Below are 18,763 nucleotides of genomic sequence, written 5' to 3' on the forward strand. Positions count from 1 at the left end.
CCATGCAGGGAGGTAACCCCCTGAAGGTTCAAAAGGTAGGGCTGACCCTGGACAGGATGGGAGGCCTCACCACCCAAAGTAGAGAGAGGCAGGGATGGACTTGGAAGAGTGGGAGATGCCAAAGTAGAGAGAGGCAGGGATGGACCTGGAATGATGGGAAATGTAGCTCCAGTCCTGGAAAAGGTACTCTCTACCACCCAAGGAGGGTGAGGGGCTGGAAGCGGTCCCATTCCCAATCTAAAATGGCAAAGTCCCCAGGAGATTAAGAACAAGCCCCGATACAACACCATAACCCCCAGATGATACAGATCTGGAGCTATCAAAGGCCAAGGCCCCCCCAGGGGAAGTGACTGGTCCAAAAATACCAGACCCGATGCCGGCCACTCCAGCACACAGCCAGTCCGGTCTGAGGGAAGAGGAAAAGATCAGGCCAGGAACACTGATGGGGTTGAGAAAAAAACAGAATACTCAACATAGTCAGGATCTGACCATTGGTAGCCAGGTCCCGAGATTCCAAAGCCGCTGGGTTGGAACAGGAGAACAGACAGTTGGGATTGGAGAAGCTCCCCTAACCTATTTGGTTGGAGACACCAGAAGCCCCAACTGTATTTGGGCTTTGAAGAAGCTCCTCAGCATCCTGTCCATAATGGAAGGCAACAAACTCCTCAACGATCAGGAAAAAGTGGAGATATGGGTAGACTTTGCTGGAGATCGTGAGGATCTGTGTCAGTGATCTGAAGTTTGGCTCCAAGGTCTAGGAGCTGACTGGAATAAATGCCTAGATGAACTAGGCAAAGCTGTATCCTCAATAATTATGGGGTTAGAAGAGGAAGCCTTAGCATGGGAAACATAAGGACCCCCTGCACCATACCTTTAAGCAGCAGCTAACTGCGGTGCTCTGCCAAAGCCCTGGGGTTGAATGTGGCACAAATGTCGCATTCAGGTTCCAGGTGAGGAGCCCTTAAACAATACAAACAATCCTCGTGTGAGTCAGAATTGAGCATCATTCGACCGCATAAGCAGCACTTTTTAAACCCAGACGGCTTACCAATCATAACTTTGAAAAATACAAATATCTAGCGACTAACACAAAAAAAAGGCACTAAAAGACCAACTAACAAGGGGAACTACCCAAACTAGGAAACCTAAGGCAGGGGAGGTAACTACTAACACCACAATAGACTAGGTAAAAAGGAAACTAGAAAGAAGCTAACCAGGTAAGTTAAGCTAAGCTATAGCTAAACAAACTGAACTAAGTCACTTATCTGAAAGACAGAGCCAGAGATTGTGTCCTCAGCAAAATGCGGCAAATGAAATCCGAGGGTTAGAGGACAGCAGGGGATTATGGGAGAGAAAGGAGCCTGAGCCTTGTATATGTCTATGCTAAAGTTGCCAGCACAGCTGCAATGTAGTACAGTTTTGTACCTACCATAAATGTAGATGTCCGATAGATATGCAACTGCAGTCATAACATATGGGTTGTCCTGCCTCAGGCAGCCCTCGGTCGGCCGGATTCCAAAGTCTAGGTCCGGCACCGGCCGGTGTCGCCTCCTCTCTGACATCAGAACGGCTGGAGTATAAAGGCAACGGCCAACGCCATCTTCTTCAGTGTTTCTTGCCCCAGATGCCAGGTGCCCTCCTAGGAAGGCTAAATTTGGTGAATGGATAAACAATTCCAGACATGCACAACAGTAATAAACAGATACACCATAGGAGATACCCCCAGCTAATAGGTAAAGGGGTAGTGGACCCATAAAGAAGGTTGCAGAGGGGTAGGAGGGTTGGAAAATCCGACTGCAGTTGCATATCTATCGGACATCTACATTTATGGTAGGTACAAAACTGTACTATGTCCTTCAAGAATGCAACTGCAGTCATAACATATGGGTTGAATACCATAGCCAAGCTGGGGGTGGTTGGAACTAAAAAAGTGATGGTGTAGCTAAAATGCCCTGCAGGACTGCCGAAGCAAAGCCTGCTCGGGATCTGGAGTATAAAGGCAGGTTGTAGTGCTTGGTAAATGTATGCACGGAGCTCCATGTAGCAGCCTCTAGAATGTCCTTTGTAGCCACTCCTCTTAGGAAAGCTGTGGATGTGGCTATAGCTCTGGTGGAGTGTGGCCTAATATTGGCTGGCACACCTTTTCCATGAAAAGAATAGCAAAATCTGATGCAGTGTCCAATCCATTTGGAAATTGTTTGTTTGGAGATTGCTTTTCCTACCCTGGAAATTACTTTTGGCATGAATGAAGGATTGGTTCTTAGAGAGACTCTGTCCTGATGAAAAATGAGAAAAGGAGGTACTGCCATGAGTGCCTGTATCTCCGAGACTCTTCTTGCTGATGTGATTGCCAATAGGAAAACCGTTTTCCATGAGAGAAATTGCATTTCAGAAGTTGCTGCTGGTTCAAAGGGAGGAAGAGTTAATTTTTCCAAGACGAAATTGAGGTCCCATGCAGGTACTGGCGGTTTCCTGGGAGGTTTGATATTCTTTATCCCTCTTAGGAACTGCCTTAGCAAAGGATGTGAAAACACAGGTGGATCACAATTGTATTTTGCTGAGATTGCGGAGGCATGAATCTTTATGGAAGAATATGAGAGACCAGTATGAAACATTTCTGCCAAGTATTCCAATATCTGAGGTATACTCGATACTGTTGTATCCTGACCCCTGTTAGCAATTCCAGATGATGAATCTCTTCCACTTGGCTGAATAGGTTTTTCTGGTGGAAGGTCTGCGTGCTTCCAGTAAGATCTCTTGAACTTTTTTGGAAAGAGAGATATCGGAAGGAGTTATGGTAACCTCCAGGCTGTCAGATGCAATGTTTTCAGGTTTTGATGAACAGTCCTGTAATTGTGTTGTGTTAGAAGCAGAGGCCATAGGGGCAGAGGCCACGATTTGGTCCGAGTTATGCTCAACAGCAATGGGTACCAGTGCTGCCTTGGCCAGTCTGGAGCTATCAAAATGCCTGTTGGTTGTTCTGCTTTGATCTTCAGTATCACCCTGGACAGCAGTGGTAGAGGAGGGAATGCATAAATTGTTAGGGAATTCCAGCTGAAGGAGAGAGCATCTGTTTTCCAGGCTAGAGGATGGTGGGTCTTTGTACAGAACTTTTCCAGGTGATGATTCATGTGAGAAGCAGAGAGATCTATGTCCGGTCTTCCCCATGACCTTGCTATTTGTGAGAAAATGTGAGGATGCAGCATCCATTCGTGTGGATCCAAGAAATTTCTGCTCAGCTTGTCCGCCAGTACATTGTCCTTGCCTGGCACAAACTGGGATTGCAAATGTATCTTCAGACTTAGGGATTTTTCCCAGAGAATCATTGTTAGTCTGCAGAGGGGATAAGAATGAGTGCCTCCCTGCTTGTTTATATACCACATAACAGTGGTGTTGTCTGTCCTTATTAGTAAATGTCCTTGTTGAAGTGATTTTTTGAAAGTCTCGATTGCATGTATCACTGCCAACATCTCTTTTTGGTTTATGTGCAGATGCCTTTCCCTTGGTGTCCATTGACCTTGAATGCATCTGCCCTCCATATGCGCCCCCTATCCATGGTCTGAGGCGTCTGTTGTAATCATTTGACCTGCTTGAGGTTTGTTGAAAGACATGCCATTGTTTAACTGACTTGCTTGAGCCCACCACAGAAATTCTCTTTGCAGACATGGAATGAGTGGGATTACGTCCTCTAGGCTTTGGCTGTGTTGGGACCATAAGCTTTTTAAGTACCATTGCAGCTTACTCATATGAAGTCTTGCCAAAGGTATCAGAAAAATGCAAGATGCCATGAACCCCAGGGCCTGCAGGATTTTCCTTGCAGTCAGCTGGGAGAGCTTTGCTAGGCCTTTGAAGTACTCTGGTAACTGCTGTTGTTTTTCCTCTGTGAGATAAGCCATTTGTGTTTTTGTGTCCAGTTTAGCTCCTAGGAAAATAATTTGTTGGGATGGCAGAAGTCTTGATTTCTGAATGTTGACTGTGTATCCCAAGGCCTGTAGTAATTGAATGACATAGTCCAAGTTTGCTATCAAGGTTTGTTTGTTGTCTGCTTGTATGAGGCAGTCGTCCAAGTAGGGGTATATTTGAATCCCCTGGAGTCTGCAGTGTGCCACTACTGATGCCAGGCATTTCGTGAACACTCTGGGCACAGTAGAGAAGCCAAACGGCAATGCTGAGAATTGATAATGCTCTGTCCCTGCAAGAAATCTGAGGTATCTTCTGCAGCTTTGTCTGATTGGGACATGCAGGTATGCCTCCTTGAGGTCCAGAGTGACCAGCCAAGACCCCTTGCCCAGCATGGGAAGGAGTTGCTGCAACGTCAGCATTTTGAACTTTGGCACAATGAGATAAGTATTTAGAGTAGACAAGTCCAGTATAGGCCTCCATTTGTTTTCCTTTCTTGGAACAAGGAAGGAGTCTTGAATAAAATCCCTGGCCTTGTTCCTGTGGAGGGACCTTTTCTATTGCTTTTATATTTAACAGCTTTGAAACCTGAATGAGTGCCTCTGCCCTTTGATGAAGTGGCAGGTTTGGCATGCCTTGTCTTATTGGTAAAGTATGGAAGTGGAATCTGTAACCTTTGTCTATTAAATCCAGAATCCAGTTGTCCTTGGTTAAGATATGCCAGTTTTTTGAGAATAAGGATAATTTTCCGCCCAAAGGCGCTTCTCTTTGAGCCTTTGTAGACTGTATGAAAGTCAAGTCATTGTGGTTGTCCTTGTGGTGCAGCTGGACTGCCTGCGCCACTTCTTTGATTTGGTGGTTGCCATTGGCGGCCCCTGTAGGAGCCTCGGTATTGCCCTTTACCTCGGGCACACCTGTTTTTTCCCCTTTGAAACTTGTCACTGTCTGGAAAGGACCAATTCTTTGAAGGCCAATTCCTGCTGAATCTGGGTGGCTGAACCTGGAGGAAATCTTTGACTGTCTGTACTGATTTAGCTTTTTCCTCAATGGACTTCAACAAATCTTGTGCATTAGCACCAAAAAGCTTCTGTTTTTCCAGAGGTGAATCAAGTAACTTTACTTTAACATGGTCTGGTAGTGGCTGTTCTTTTAACCAAGCATGTCTACGTATAACAGCCCCAGTCATAGCTGCCCTACATGAAGCCTCCAATGCATCATAACCACACTGAAGAAAATGATTGCTAACCTGCTGAGTGTTATGTACTAAATCCTGCAATGCCTTTCTATCAATAGGCTCAGGAGAGGCTAGCTTTTTCTGTAAATCATCCAGTAAAAAATCCTGGTACTGAAACATATGAAAAGGCAGTTAAGTGACCTCATGGCCAGGGTGGTAGAGGTATAAACTTTTTTACCCCATCTCTCCAGGGACCTAGCTTCCCTATCTGCTGGCAGTGGATTCTTGGCTGTGGAAGTAGCCACTCCCTTGGGGCCCTGTGAAATAGTTTCTAGATCCACAGAATGGGCCTTAAAGAGATGTTTGTGGGTCTCAGGGACCCTATAATATCTGTCTGGCTTGACAGGAGCAGGAGGGAGAGAATCAGGGTTAGCACTGGAGTCGGAGAAAACATCATCCAGGACATCCATAACTGGAGGGATAGCTAAAGGTCTGTGCTGGGGTAGCTTGAGGAAGGTACGTAGCCTTTTCCTGGAATCAGAGAATTCCTGACCCTGCCATTTAAAATGCTCCCTCAGAGTGTAGGACTTTGCCGAACGAAAAATCCTCTGGAGGTGAAGCAGAGGGAATCGATTCCTCAGCATCAGAGTCCTCATAGGCCTGGAAGGATTCTTCTTGGGTATCTGAATGCTCAGAATCCCCAGAGGCTTCATCTGAAGAGAGGTTGTCGGCCTGCTCAGTTCTGGGCCTTTTCTCTGCAAGCGGCTGAGAACCTCTGTCTGGATGAGGCTGAGACCCCCTGATAAGAGAAATAAGATCTGCAGCAAGAGACATGATCTGTTTATCAGAAGAAGGGGCCTGGGCAGTAGGTTTAGGATGGGCCTTGGCCTGGCTGGCGGCCTTAGCACGTTCAAAGGCCTTGATGGACATGGATACAGGAGGCCTAGCTGCCCCACGTGCAGGAGTAACCTTGTCCACAGGAATGGTGTCGGGTAGATCCAGAACTTCGGTTTCTGGAGGAAAATCAACAACCGGCACCGGTGTAGACTCAGAGACCGAAGGACGTGTTAACGCTGTGTCGTCGGCCTGGAGCGGTTGAATTACCGCTTCCGAAGGGACCGAAGCACTCGCGGAGGGTTTAGAGGAGTATCGGTGGAGGACGCGGGCATGCGGTCCCCGTCCTTTCGTTTTTTGATAGCTTGAGTTGTCGGTTGTTCCGACGGCATGATATAAGCGAAAGATTCGCCGAAAAAGTCTTCGGCAAATTCTGCCTGGCGCCTGAGAGTGCGCTTATTAAAGCGAGCACAGGCAGCACAGGTCGAGACGCCGTGGTCTGGGCCCAGGCAAGGGAGGCAATAAGAATGGAAGTCCTTATGAGGTATTTGTTTACCACAAGACAAACAATTATTAACTTTCTCAATTTGTTCTGACATCGGCTGAGGCAAGAAAAAATGTTCCCCAACGGGGTACTTAGCTTTTAGATGACTTTGGTACTGAAAACATAGGAGCTGACCGACCGGCACTTGCTAACTGCTTCTGCTTCGGGCACCTTGCGGCAAGAAAGACTGGAGAAGATGGCGTCGGCCGATGCCTTTATACTCCAGCCATTCTGACGTCAGAGAGGAGGAGACACCGGCAGACGCCGGACCCAGACTTTGGAATCCGGCCGACCGAGGGCTGCCTGAGGCAGGACAACCCATATGTTATGACTGCAGTTGCATTCTTGAAGGACATCGGATCCAAAACCCTTCTGTGAAGAATAATAACCTACAGAACATCAGATCCTGTCATTTTATATACAGAAGAGGAAAAATTTATCTCAAACTTTGTTAAAAAAAGTACAGTTGTGTACACTTACCATAAATGTAGATGTTAGAGTGTATTCACTGTTGCAGTCATCACATTTGGGTTACCTGCCAGGGGCATCCCTCAGTCGGCCGAATACCAGAGGTGTAGTATTTCTGCGTTGGTTGTTGTCACTCCAGGATTGACATCAGGTCGTCAAAGGTATAAAAACAGGCAGCCGATGCCATTACATCAGTTTTTCTTGCCCTGTCAGGAGCCCCCAATAGGAGCTAAGCTATGGTGGAAGAACACCACCAGTAGAAAAAAAATATCAAAATTTCCTTGTAAGGAGAGAGACAGACAGAGAGAAAAGGGGGAAGGAGGGAGGGAAAAGTACAGTTTTGTACCTACCATAAATGTAGATGTCCGAACTGGATAGCATCTGCAGTCATAACAACTGGGTTGTCCTGTCGTCAGGCAGCCCTTCAGTCGGCCGGATTCCAAAGTCCGGGTCCGGCTTCGGCTGATGTCGCACTTCACCCGATGTCATCTCTGTTGGTCTTCGGGTATAAAGGCATCAGCCGACGCCATGTTCCTCAGTGTTTCTTGCCCCAGATGCCAGTAGCCCTCTTGTAGGCTAAAAATTTTGGATAAATGCCAATGTTTCCAAAAGGATAGTGGTAAACACAAAAAATAAGCATGTATGTACATATATACAACAAATACACCATAAAAGATCCCCCCCACCAGCTAGCTATTAGGAGGGTAAACACCCTAGGAGTACCACAGAGGGGAAGGAGGGAGGGTAATCCTGACTGCAGATGCTATCCAGTTCGGACATCTACATTTACGGTAGGTACAAAACTGTACTATGTCCTTCATGGATGCATCTGCAGTCATAACAACTGGGTAGAATACCATAGCCAACTAGGGGAGGAGGAAGAAACTAGATTATGGTGTGTTTAGGATCCCTTGCAGTACAGCAGTGGCAAACCCTGCTCGGGATCTGGAATATAGAGGCAAATTATAATGCTTGGCAAATGTATGCACGGAGGTCCAAGTAGCCGCCTCAATAATGTCTTTGGTTGCCACTCCTCGTAAAAAGGCTGTGGTAGTGGCTGTTGCCCTTGTAGAATGAGGTCTTATGTTCTGTGGAGTTGGTTTTCCATGGAAGGAGTAACAGAATCGTATGCAATTTCCTATCCATTTGGAGATTGTCTGTTTGGAAATAGCTTTTCCTTCCCTTCCTGTTGCATAAGCTACAAAAAGCTGATCAGTTTTTCTGCTACTTTTGTTCTGTCCAGGTAGTAGCGTAGCTGTCTATGTACATCCAAGGTATGCAGTATTCTTTCCCCTCTGTTTTGTGGGTTGGGAAAGAAGGTAGGTAGGTGGATTGCCTGGTTTAAAGACACTCTGGATACCACCTTAGGCATAAATGTTGGATTAGTCCTCATGGACACTCTATCTGGATGGAAGATTAGGAAGGGTTGTACTGCCATTAGGGCCTGGAGTTCAGAAACCCTCCTGGCTGAGGTTATTGCCAGTAGGAAGGCGGTTTTCCACGATAGATGCTGTAGGTCTGCTGTTGCTGCTGGCTCAAAGGGTGATAGTGTCAACTTTTCTAGCACAAAGTTCAAGTCCCAAGCTGGTAATGGTGGTTTCCTTGGAGGTTTTACATTCTTGATTCCTCTGAGGAACTGTCTGAGTAATGGGTGTGAAAAACAGGTGGATCAAAGCTGTATTCTGCTGATATAGCTGATGCATGTATCTTGATGGAGGAGTAGGACAGGCCTGAATGTAGAAGTTCTGCCAGATACTCCAGAATGTTAGGCATATCTATGTTTGACACATCTTTTCCTCTTTCAGTACTCCAAATGACAAACCTTTTCCATTTTCCTGCATAGTTCCTTCTTGTTGAAGGTCTGCGGGCTTCAAGAATAATGTCTTTAACTCTTTGGGAAAGTTCTGGATTAGCTGCTGCTATGTGATGTTCCATGCAGTCAGTTGCAACGTTTTTAGGTTTGGATGCATGATGCTGTAGTTGTTCTGAGTTAACATCAAAGGCATCAGGGGTATTGGCCACATATTGTTCTGAGACATGCTCCTCAGCAGTGGGTACCAGTGTTGTCTTGGCCAGTTTGGAGCTATTAGGATTATCCTTGGGCGTTCTTCCTTGATTTTTAGTAATACCTTGTGTATCAAGGGAAGAGGTGGGAATGCATATGCTGTTAGGCCTTTCCAGCTGAAGGAGAGCGAATCCACTTTCCATGCTAGTGGGTGGACTGTCCTTGTGCAGAACTTTTTGAGCTGGTGATTGAGAGGGGAAGCAAATAAATCTATCTGAGGCATTCCCCATTTCTTTGAGATGGTCTTGAAGATGTCCGGGTGTAGCATCCATTCGTGGGCATCCGATGTGGTTCTGCTTAATATGTCTGCTAGAGTATTTTCTTTTCCACTAGACAATATTGCCTGTAACTGGATGTTGTAGCTGAGTGCCAGGTTCCACAGCTCCAAAGTCATTCTGCATAGGGGGTATGAATGAGTGCCTCCCTGTTTGTTGATGTACCACATGACTGTGGTGTTGTCTGTCCTTATCATCAACTGGCCTTCTTTGAGAAATGGTCTGAAGTTTTGGATTGCCAGTTTTACTGCCAGCATTTCTTTTAGGTTGATGTGCAGGTGAAGTTGATCCTGCTTCCACAATCCTTGCACGCATTTGTCCAGCATGTGGGCCCCCCATCCTAGGTCTGAAGCGTCTGTTGTGATGGTCTGGCTTGGACATCTGCGAAAGGGTAGCCCTGGGTTTGACTGGCATGCTTGAGCCCACCATAGGAACTCCTGTTTTAAGCATGGAATTAGTGGAATTTGTGTTTCTAGGCTGTGCCTGTGTTGGGACCATAAATTCTTTAGGTACCACTGTATTTTTCTCATATGTAGTCTGGCAAGTGGAACCAAGATTATGCATGATGCCATGAAGCCCAAGGCCTGCAGTACTTTTCTTGCTGTTAACTTGTTCTGTTTTGTTAGTGCCAAAAAGTAAAGAGGGAGTTCTCTTTGTTTTTCTGCAGTTAGGAAAGCCATTTATTTTCCTGTTTCCAATTCCGCGCCCAAGAAAGTCCTTGTCTGGGATGGGATCAGCCTTGATTTTTGTAAATTGACTGTGTATCCCAGTGCTTGTAGCAAGTAAATGACCCTTTGTAAATCTGTTGTCAGCTTGCTTTTGTTGTCCCCTTGTAGCAGGCAGTCGTCCAGGTATGGGTAAATTTGAATTCCCTGTAGTCTGCAGTGGGCGATTACTGATGCCAGGCATTTTGTGAATACTCTGGGCGCAGCAGATAAGCCAAAAGGCAATGCTGAGAATTGATAATGCTCTGATCCTGCAAGAAATCTGAGGTATCTTCTGCAGATTGGTCGAATGGGGACGTGCAGGTATGCCTCCTTGAGATCTAGAGTTACCAGCCAACACTCCTTGCCCAGCATGGGAAGAAGTTGCTGTAGGGTCAGCATTTTGAATTTTGGGACAATGATGTATGTATTTAAGGAGGACAGGTCGAGAATAGGTCTCCAACTTTTTTCCTTTCTTGGAACTAGGAATAGTCTTGAGTAGAATCCCTTTCCTTGTTCTGTTGCTGGCACTCTTTCCACAGCTCTCATGTTTGCTAACTGCATTATCTGTTGTAGAGCCTCTGTTTTTTGATTTGGAGGTAGATTTGGCATTCCTCTTTTGACTGGTAAAGTGTGGAAGTGGAACCGGTAACCTTGATCTATGGTTTGTAAAATCCACTTGTCTTTTGTGATATAGTGCCAGTTCTTTGAAAATAAGGTTAATTTGCCGCCTAATGGAGCTGCTATTTGTTCCCTGGTAGGCGGATTTAGAGTTAAGTCACTGTGGCTGTGTTGTTGTAGTGGCAGTGGTTGTGTCTGTGCCTCTGTTGTTACCTTGCCACTGTCGTCCTCTGTAGGCACCTCCTCTGGATTGGTTTCTGCCTCTGGTTCGTCTATTCCTGCCCCTTTGGGATCTTGTGGAGTCAGGAAAGGACCAATTTTGGCAGGCCAGTTCCTGCTAAACCTTGGGGTTGGACCTGCAAGAAATCTTTAACCGTTTGAACAGATTTTGCCTTTTCTTCCATTTTCTTCATTACCTGCTGGGCAGGTGTACCAAACAAGCTGGTCTTATCCATAGGAGCATCTAATAACTTAGCTTTAACATGATCCGGTAAAGCTTGTTCCTTTAGCCATGCATGCCTTCTTATCACTGTGCCAGTCATGGCCGATCTAAATGAAGCCTCCAGTGCATCATAGCCACATTTTAAGGAATGGTTACTAACCTGTTGTATGTTATTTACCATTTCTAATACATATTTCTTATCAATTGATTCATCAGAGGATAGCTTTTTTGTTAACTGATCAAGCATAAACTCTTGGTATTGTATCATGTGGAACTGACAGTTTAAAGCTCTAGCTGAGAGAGTAGCTGAAGTGTAAACCTTTTTGCCCCATCTGTCTAGAGACCTGGCTTCCCTTTCAGAAGGAATAGGGTTTTTAGCTGTGGTTACGGCTACTGCCTTGGGACCCTGGGATATAGTTTCGGGGTCTGCAAGTGGGGCCTTGTAAAGGTGGTGATGAGTGTCTGGTACCCTGTAAAATCTGTCTGGTTTGGCAGGGGCTGGAGGTAAAGAATCTGGTGCAGAGCAGACATCATTGAAGGCATCATCCACTACAGAGAGCACAGGAGGTATAGCTAAGGGCCTGTGTTGTGGAAGGTGCAGAAAGGTTCTCAGTCTTTTTCTGGAGTCTGAGAAATCCTGCTGCTGCCATTGGAACTGCTCTCGCATGGCATGTAAGGTTTCCCCAAAGGAAAATTCTTCTGGTGGGGAGGCAGCTGGAATGGATTCTTCAGCATCTGAGTCTTCAAAATTGGAGAAAGGAGCCTCTGGCTGGTCTGTTATGTCTGATTCATCAGCAGAATCATCAGAGGACACAGGCTCGAGGGGCTCTGCCCAAGGTCTCTTCTCTGGGGGCTGAGAGGCCCTGTCTGGGTGAGATTGAGATCAGCTAATTAATGAAATTAAATCTTGTGCCAGAGTAAGCATTTGTGCACTAGAACAGGGCCGGGTTGTAGGTGGTTTAGCAGGCACTGTTCTAGTAGTTTTGGCTGCTTTGGCCCTGGCAAAGGCCTTAATGGACATGGCTGCTGGAGGCCTAGCAGCACCACGTGCTGGGGTAGACACATCCAAGGGAATGGTGTCTGATAAGTCAGTGGCAACCACCGTAGTGGATAAAATTTCTGAGGCCGATTCAAGAGAAGTAGCAGGGGCCTCAGTGGTAGTGATAGATTCTGCTGTATTTTGGTCAGTTTTCTCGGTTTCGGCCGAAACCGAGACACTCGCGGTTTGCTTAACCATGGTTTCGGCCGAAACCGCGGACCGAAGTGTCGGTCTTTATCTTTGCATTTTTTAGCAGTTTGGGTAGTCGGAGGATCCGACGGCATAATATACGCAAAATCAGAACCGAAAAACTGTTCAGCAAACTCCGACCGACGCCTAAGCGTTCGTCGGTTGAAAGAAGCACAGGCGAACAGGCTGCTACGTCGTGGGCTGGGCCTAAACAAGGCAGACAGTAAGAGTGGAAATCCTTATGAGGTATTTGTTTCCCACAGGTTAAACAATTATTAACTTTTTCTGACATCGGCTGAGGCAAGAAAGAGTCCCCAACGGGGTACTTAGCTTTAGAAGTCTTCGAAGTAGTATTCGGTAGAAGTAATCTCTGGATCCGACCGACCGGCACTTGCGAACAGCTTCTGCTTCGGGCGCCACGTGGCAAGAAAGACTAAGGAAAATGGCGTCGGCTGATGCCTTTATACCCGAAGACCAACAGAGATGACGTCGGGTGAAGTGCGACATCAGCCGAAGCCGGACCCGGACTTTGGAATCCGGCCGACTGAAGGGCTGCCTGACGACAGGACAACCCAGTTGTTATGACTGCAGATGCATCCATGAAGGACATCCAGGACTGCAACAGTGAATACACTCAAACATCTATATTTATGGTAAGTGTACACAATTGTACTATGTTCGTGTTTCACTGTTGCAGTCATCACATTTGGGTTAATTCCCAGAGCTGAAGAAAAAGGGTGGAGGGAGTCAAGAAGAATGGGGGCTGGCTAGGATGCCCTGCAAGACTGCGGTGGCTAAACCTGCCCTGGATTTGGAAAAGATGCGCAGGTGGTAATGCCTGGTGAAGGTATGAACAGACGTCCATGTTGCAGCCTCCAGTATGTCCCTAGGGGGGACCCCTCTGAGAAAAGCTGCAGAGGTGGAGGTTGCTCTGGTGGAGTGTGTCCTGGCCCCCTTTGGGTGTGGTTTCCTGTGCTGTTTGTAGCAGAAATGCATGCAGTGCGCTATCCATTTGGAGATTGTTTGGATATGGCCTTGCCCTCTGCTCCTGCAGCGAAGCCGACTAGCAACTGGTCAGTTTTTCTGAAAGATTTAGTCCTGTCCAGGTAGAATCTGAGCTGTCTGTGCACATCTAGAGAGGGCAGAATCCTTTCCCCCTTGTTTTGTGGGTTAGAAAAAAAAGTGGGCAAATGAATGGATTGGTTCAGAGCCACAATGGACACCACTTTAGGCATGAAGGTTGGGTTAGTCCTGAGGGAGACACTATCAGCATGGAAAACGATGAAGGGCACTACAGTCGTAAGTGCTTGTATCTCTGATACTCTTCTAGCTAAAGTGATGGCCAGAGGCTAGGCTGTCTTCACAAAGAGTAATAAACTGCTGAAGCGGCAAGTTCAAAGGGGGGGGGGCAGGGGTGAGCTTTTCCAACACAAAGTTAAGGTCGCATGCTGGGGTAGGCGCTTTTCTGGATGACCTTAAGTTCTTAGCCCCTCTTAGGAACTGTTTGATGAGAGGGTGTGAGAAGAGAGGAGGCTCTGTGCTGAAATGAACAGAGATGGGTGAGGCATGAATTTTAATAGAAGAGAAGGATAGACCTCTGTGTAGTAGATCTGCCATGTAAATTCAGGTTGAGAGGTAGGAAGGGCTGTGCCATTCTGTCTCCCTTAGCCTGGATCCAGGTGCAAAACCTGTTCCACTTTTCAGCATAGGATTTTCTAGTGCTGGGGTATCTGGACGCATGTATAACATCTAGAACTTGTTTGCTTAGGCTGGCAGCCTCTCCACTCCTCTGGGTCAGGAGTGTTGGGAGGTAGGTGCCATGGTGGCAGGGGTGACAGGCTGCGCAGCAGTGGGTACCAGTGCTGGCATGGCCAGTCTGGGACAATCAGGATTGCTCTTGGTTTTTCCTCCCTTATTTTGAGCAGTACCCCTTGAAATGAGTGGTACAGGGGGAAATGCATGGACCGAGAGGTTTACCCACTGGAAGGATAGAGCATCCACTTTCCAGGCTTTGCTGTGAGGTTCCTTGGTGCATAATTTGCTAAGCTGATAATTGGAGTGGGAGGGGGAAATGCATGGACCGAGAGGTTTACCCACTGGAAGGATAGAGCATCCACTTTCCAGGCTTTGCTGTGAGGTTCCTTGGTGCATAATTTGCTAAGCTGATAATTGGAGTGGGAGGCAAAGAGATCGACCTTCGGGGTGCCCCATTTCTGGGTTACAAGGGTGAAGGTTCTGTGGTCTAGCTGCCACTCGTGTGAGTCTCGCAGGTTCCTGCTTAAGTTGTCTGCCAGAGAGTTTAAAGAGCCTGGCAGGAATTGTGCTAGCAGGTGTAGTTCATGGCTGAGGCCATGTGCCAAAGGGTCACAGCAAGCCTTCAGAGAGGATAAGAGCGAGTCCCTCCCTGCTTGTTGATATACCACATCACTGTGGTGTTATCTATTTTGATCAGTAGAGGCCATGGGGAGAGTAGGGGTCTGAAAGTTGTCAGGGCGTGTAGAACAGCTAACATCTCCTTTTGGCTGATATGCAGATGCATTTGATTTGGGCTTCATTGGCCCTGAATGTACCTGCCGTCCAGGTGAGCACCCCAGGCATAGTCTGATACATCTGTGGTGAGGGTCTGAGCGGCATGGGGTTGTGAGAAGGGAAGTCCCTTGTTGTGGTTGCATGCTGCTGCCCCAAAGAAAATATTTCCTAAGACAAGGCATCATTGGTATAAGAGTTTCCAGGTCTTGAGAGTGCTGACACCAAAGGCTTTTTAGGTACCATTGTAGTTTCTTCATATGCAGTCTGGCATATGGAATGAGCAGAATACAACAGGCCATGAACCCTAGAGCTTGCAAGATTTTCCTTGCGGTTAACTGGGTTCTGGTGGCTGGTTGAGAGTAGTAGTCTGTCAGGTAGGCTTGTTTTTCTGCAGTAAGCAATGCTATCTGGGACGCTGTGTCCAGGGTTGCTCACAGGAATACAATTTTTTGTGTGGGGACTAGTTTTGATTTCTTTTCATTGATAGTATATCCCAGGGACGTCAGTAGGTCCCTTACAAAGGTCAGGTGCTGTAACAGCTTTTCCTGACTGTCTGCCTAAATCAGGCAGTCGTCTAAGTATGGGTAAATTTGAATATTTCTTTGTCTGCAGAAAGCAATGGCGGGAGCCAGACATTTTGTGAAAACTGTGGGAGCAGTAGATAAGCCAAAAGGAAGTGCAGAGAACTGAAAGTGAATAGATCCTGCCCTGAAAAGTAGGTATTTCCTGCATGATTCCCCGATTGGGATGTGTAGGTAGGCCTCTTTTAGGTCTAGGGTGGCTAACCACGCATCCCTGGAAAGCATAAGTAGAAGCTGATGGAGGGTGAGCATTCTGAATTTTGGTATCACCAGCAAGGTGTTTAGAATGGATAGATAGAGGATGGGGTGCCATGTGCCTTCTGGGTACCATGACAAGTCTAGAATAGAAACCTTTGCCTATTTGTTCTGTAGGAACATGCTCCATTTCCCTCATGGAGAGCAGGGAAAGGACTTGCTTTTTGGCCTCTACCCACTGGTTTGGAGGAAGATCTGAGAACCCTTTTGGGGTAGGTAGAGGGTGGAAATAAAATTTGTATCCTTGGGACACTATGTTGAGGACCCAGCGGTCATTGGTAATGGTGGCCCAGGTGCTTGCATGGAAGGAGAGTTTTCCTCCTAGGGACACGAGCCGGTGGGCAGAGGGGAGGGGGTAGTAGTGTAGAGTCATTGTGAGGTCTTACCATATGGGGGTGGCCTTGCACTCCCTGTTTTTGTGGAGGAGAAACTCCATTGCTTAGATCTCTGCATTCCCTGGGGCTGTTGTTGGGTAGGTCTGCTTCCCCTGGGTCTGGGCTGAGCTGGCCTGGAGGGGGTAGGAAGGACCAGTGCTTGAAGTGGCAATGCCTACTGAACCTCAGTGGTTGTACCTGTAAGACGTCTTTAACTGTCTGCATAGCTTTAGCTTTTTCTTCCATCTTTTTTTAAGACCTCTTCTGCCTTGGTGCCAAATAAGTTGCCTTTGTTCAAGGGTGCGTCCAATAACTTGGATTTGACATGGTCTGGCAAGGTCCATTCCTTAAGCCAAGAATGCCTTCTAATGACAGAAGCAGTGACTGTTGCCCTGCAAGATACTTCTACGGCATCAAAGCCACATTGTAAGGTGTGCTTAGTTACTTGCCTTGCAGAATGCCTTAACTTTTGTAACTCTATTTTCCACACAAGCTGGAAAAGAAAATATTTTTTGTTTGAGGAGTTCCAAGGTATGCTGTTGATATTTCAGCATGTGGAATTGAATTTAATGCTCTAATAGCAAGAGTAGCCAAGGAGTATACTTTTTTACCCCAGCTATCTAATGCTCGGGAATCCCTATCCGAGGGGGTGGGATTCTTAATTGAAATTGTTTTGTTTCCTTTAGGTCATTGAGAGATTACCTCGGGGTCAGCAAAAGGATTTTTAAAAAGAAATTTGTGAGAGTCAGGGACTCTGTAATACCCGTCAGGTTTCCTGGGAGCAGGAAGAAGGGTGTCTGGAGTCAGACTGGATTCCATAAAAACATCATCCACAACATCCAGGACAGGAGAAATGGCCAGAGGTCTATGCTGTGGTAGATCTAAGAATTCAGAGTCTCTTTTTTGACTGAGGATAGCCCTAACATTCCCATTGGAAATGCTCCCTTAAAGTATGTAAAGTTTCCCCAAAGGAAATGTCCTCTGATGGAGAGGCTGAAGGGATGGATTCCTCTGCATCAGAATCCTCATAAGCAGACAGAGGTTGCATATCTTCATATTCAGATGCATCTGAGTCCTCAAACTACTGTTCAGATAAAACTACTGGAGACTAGTCTCTTTCTTTTGGAAGGGGTAGCCTGGCCTTCCCTAATAAGCATTATAAGGTCTTCTGCCACTTTAAGCATTTGAGACTGAGGCAAGGAAGCAGGTGACTGAGCTTGGGTCACCATTTTTTTGGGTGTGATTCATACCCTGGGCCTTAAAAACTCGGTAGTTTTTGAAAGAACTGAAGACACGAAAGAAGTCATCGTTCTGTGTTGAGCATCGGTAGTGTGAAGTACTTCCTCGGAAGCCGGTGCCTGCTCAGCGGCTTCAGACCCATCCAAGGTAGAGACATCCTCAAGATCCTTAGTCGAAGAAGAGTCTCACAGCATACCTGACTCCGAAAGGGTCTCTGTAGCGGCCTGCGAATCCACAGAAGTGAGCATCAGGGGCTGCAAAAGTGCCTCACTGAGGACCAGAGAACTGATGACCAACTTAACGGAAGCGTCGTTGGCAGTTTTGGACCTGTGCGGTCTCTGTCTTTATCCTTACGTTTTTTCTGAAGATCAGTAGTTGGAAGGCTTACTGAAGCCATGTCGGAATTTGAGGACTGAGAGCGAAAAGATCTAGCTACAATAAGGGCCCGACAACACAGAGTTCTGGCGTTGAACAAAGCACAAAAGTGACGGCGGGGGATGTCGTGGTCTGGGCCTAAACAGGTGACACAGTAAAAATGAAGTCTCAGTGTGGTATCTGCTTGCTTTCCACAGGTGAGACAATTAACTTTTTCTGACATCGGTTAGAGCAAGAAAAAAAAAGGATCTCCAACGAGGTACTTGGCTTTAGAAGACTTCAACTTCAACTTGGAAACAAAACTCAGGTAGAAGCCAACTGGCACTCGTGCGAACTGCTTCTGCATCGGGCTCGTCAGACAAGAAAGACTGATGTAATGGCATCCGCTGCCTGTTTTTATACATCTGATGACCTGACATCAGTCCTGGAGTGACAGCAACAGACACAGAAACACTATGCCTCTGGTATTCAGGCCGACTGAGGGCTAACCCTGGCAGGATAACCCAAATGTGATGACTGCAACAGTGAAACACGAAGAATATTATCCAATTAGGGTAAGTAATCGACAGTATGGAAAAAAGAATGCAGGAACAATCCACAAAAAACAAACCCTGTAATCACTGTAATATTAGTACATACATCCAATTTACAATAAAAGTGCCAATACCAGTAGATGTTATTGGATTTGTCACTCTTAACATGAGACCGACTAAATTGTGTATATGGCTTCATATTTTACTGGATCCTTTAATGTGAGACGGGGTGGATCACCCATTACATATATATATATATATATATATATATATACACATACACACACACACACACATATATATATATATATATATATATATATATATATATATATATATACACACACACATATATATATATATATATATATACATATATATATATATATATATATATATATACACACACACACACACACATATATATATATATATATATATATATATATACACACACACACATATATATATATATATATATATATATATATATATATATATACACACACACACACACACACACACACATATATATATATATATATATATATATACACACACACACACACACACACACACACATATATATATATATATATATATATATATATATATATACACA

At 45.9% G+C, this 18,763-nt stretch overlaps 1 protein-coding gene across 1 annotated transcript in view; it reads right to left on the bottom strand.

Annotated features, from left to right (window-relative positions):
* The window catches only part of PAF1 (PAF1 homolog, Paf1/RNA polymerase II complex component), a 712,617-nt gene that overhangs the window by 554,028 nt on the left and 139,826 nt on the right, over positions 1–18,763 (bottom strand). The window lies entirely within an intron of this gene.

This window comes from Protopterus annectens, chromosome 1.part0, assembly GCF_019279795.1.
Source record: "Protopterus annectens isolate FY-2018-M chromosome 1.part0, PAN1.0, whole genome shotgun sequence".
Lineage (NCBI taxonomy): Eukaryota > Metazoa > Chordata > Ceratodontiformes > Protopteridae > Protopterus > Protopterus annectens.